General features: G+C 79.0%; 1 non-coding gene across 1 annotated transcript; it reads left to right on the top strand.

The window, feature by feature from the left end:
- The first annotated feature begins 1,921 nt into the window (after positions 1–1,921).
- Positions 1,922–2,074, top strand: LOC144248524 (5.8S ribosomal RNA). The gene has a single exon (XR_013341818.1). It is a non-coding gene; the product is annotated as a 5.8S ribosomal RNA (ribosomal RNA).
- Positions 2,075–2,500: the final 426 nt, after the last annotated feature.

Raw genomic sequence — 2,500 nt, 5'->3', positions numbered from 1 at the left:
GAGAAGGACGCCGCGGTGGTGGCGGCAGACGTCGGGCGCGCCCCCGCCGGTGGACGCTCCCCCGAGGGCGGCAGCGGGGGAGGCACCCCGGCGGGGCCATGCAGGTCGTTTCCCTCGCCCCAGGGCCAGGTACCTAGCGCTCCGCGCCTCCGGCGGCCCCCCGGCTTCCTTTTCCTCGGCGTCGTCAAACGCTGCGGGGAGGGGGCCGCGAAAGGGCCGCCGCCGAGCCGGGGCGGCGGTTTAAAGACTCGGGCGGCTCGGCGCGTCCTTCCGCCGCGGCGGCGGCGGCGGCGGTTGCCGGGCGGCGGTGCGCGGCTCCATTGAGGGGTGGGGAGCTACTCCCGCGTGATCCCCTGCGGTGGTGCCCGCGGCCACCGGCCGCGCGGCCGTCGTCCCGCCGCGTTACCGCGCGCGGGGGGTTTGTCGCGCCGCGCCGGGGAGGGGCGCCCTGCCCCCCCCTCTCCGCGGCCCGGCCTCGGCGGAGAGGCCGCGGCGCGCGGTCGGCCGCGGGGGCCGACCCGCTCGCCTCGAAACGGGCGACGCCGGCAGAGAGCGCGCGCTCTCTCGCCCCTTCCTCAGCTGCGGGGTTGCGGCCGCCGGGGCCCGCCGCGCTCTCCTCCTTCCTCGGCCGCCTCTGCGGTCTCTGGGGTGCGGCGCCGCGCGCGGCGCGGCCGCGCCGTCTCTCTCCCCTCGACGGCCTTCTCCTCGAGCGCGCCGGCGGCGCCGGTCGCCGGCCGTCCCCGGCTCAGCGACCGCCCGCCCGCCCGGGGCCGAGCGCTCGGCAGGTCCCTCCGTCGCCGGAGAGTCCGCGAGCGCGGGCGGCCCCGTGCCGAGCGGCGGCGGCGCCGCTCGGCGAGTGTCCCCCGCCAGCGGGGACGGCCGGCCGGACGGCGCCCGCCGTCGCCGGCGGCGGTCCCGGCCCGGGCCCCGCCCGCCGCCTCCCCGTCGCCCTTTTCTCCGTCCGCTCGCGGAGCCCCGGAGGAAGGTCGTGCGCGCGGCGGCCGTGGGGGGTTGGGGGGGGGGGCGCTTCCCCGCCCGGTCTCCCCGCCCGGTCAGCGGGGAGAAAAGGGCGGGCGTCGCTGCCCCCCTCCCCGCCTACCCCCCCGGCTCGGCGCCGCACGCCTTCCCCTGGGCCGCGCGTGCCCGAGGAAAAAGGGGCTCCGTGACGGTGCGAGGCGGCGGCGGTCCCGGGAGTGCGGCCGTTGCGGCGGCGGGTCAGCCGTCCGGCAGGCTCCGGGCGCTCGCGACGCCGGCTCGGGTCTCGGTGCGGCGCCCGCCTCCGGCGCCGGCGGCGGAGCGCGTCCGCCGGGCGCTCGCCCTTCCCGGCGGGAGCGGTCCCGCGGGGGGCGTTGCCGGTTGGGCGGTGGCCGTCGCGTGCCGTCTCGAGCGCGGCAAGGCCGCTGGGGAGAGAGAGCGAGCCGGCCGCGCGGTGGCGCGGCGGCGCTCCGCGGGTCCGCGGAGCGGCGGTGAGAAGGGAGAGCGGCGCGCGCGGGGGCCGACGGCCGCGCCCCCGGCCGCGTGCGTCCCGTCGTCCCGTTGCAGCGAGGCCGGGCGGGCCGCCGTGTCCCCCCGCGGTCCGGCGCGCGCCGCGTGCCTCCTCCGTGCGGAGGCCGGGCCGAGCCCGGGCGCCTGGGCCGCCTCCGGAGGACGGCACAGTTTGCCGGCGGCGTCTCCCCTCGCTCGTAGCGGCGGGGGGAGGCGGTCGGGGACGCGGGTCCCCCCGCCTTTCCCGCCGACCTTCGGAGCGTTCCGTTGGGCGTTTCGCTCTCGGATGGTTTTTCTTTCCCCCCCCACTCGGTTCGTTGCGTTGTGTGCTCGTACGGTCGAAGCCGGGGGCGGCCCGCGTGCGTGCCCCCTCGGCGAGAGAGAAAAAAAGGGGCCCCCTCCGCCCGTGTGCGGGGTTCGGTGCCGAAAGCCAGACAACTCTTAGCGGTGGATCACTCGGCTCGTGCGTCGATGAAGAACGCAGCTAGCTGCGAGAATTAATGTGAATTGCAGGACACATTGATCATCGACACTTCGAACGCACTTGCGGCCCCGGGTTCCTCCCGGGGCTACGCCTGTCTGAGCGTCGCTTGACGATCAATCGCCGCCCGGGGGTTGCCACCCCGGCGGCGCGGCTGGGGTCGCCTCGCAGGCCCGTCGTCGTGGCCGTGGCCGTCGTGGCCGCGCCCGAGGGCCTTCGTCCCCCTAAATGCAGACTCGGGGAGCGCTCCGTAGCTCCCCGCTCCCGGAGCGAGCCGCTGGGGCGGAGCTCGTCCTCGCCGGGGGCCGCGTCGCCGAGCGGCGGCGCGGCGGCCGGGGAGAAAGAGAGCGAGAGAGACGGGGCGGCGTCGAGAGCGCCCCGCCGAGGGCCGAGAGACGAGGGCGAGAGGGGGGGAGGCGAGGCGCGCGGGCCTCGCCCCCCCCCGGCCTCCCCCCGCGCGGGCGGCTGTCTGCGGGTGGGTACCGCGCGGGTACCGTGCCGTGCTGCCGCGCGCGAGGCGCGAGCGCCGGGGGG

Source organism: Lonchura striata, chromosome 33 (assembly GCF_050655825.1).
Source record: "Lonchura striata isolate lonStrDom1 chromosome 33, ASM5065582v1, whole genome shotgun sequence".
NCBI lineage: Eukaryota > Metazoa > Chordata > Aves > Passeriformes > Estrildidae > Lonchura > Lonchura striata.
Note: the sequence above shows the minus strand (reverse complement) of the source record. Positions and strands in the feature narration are given on the sequence as shown.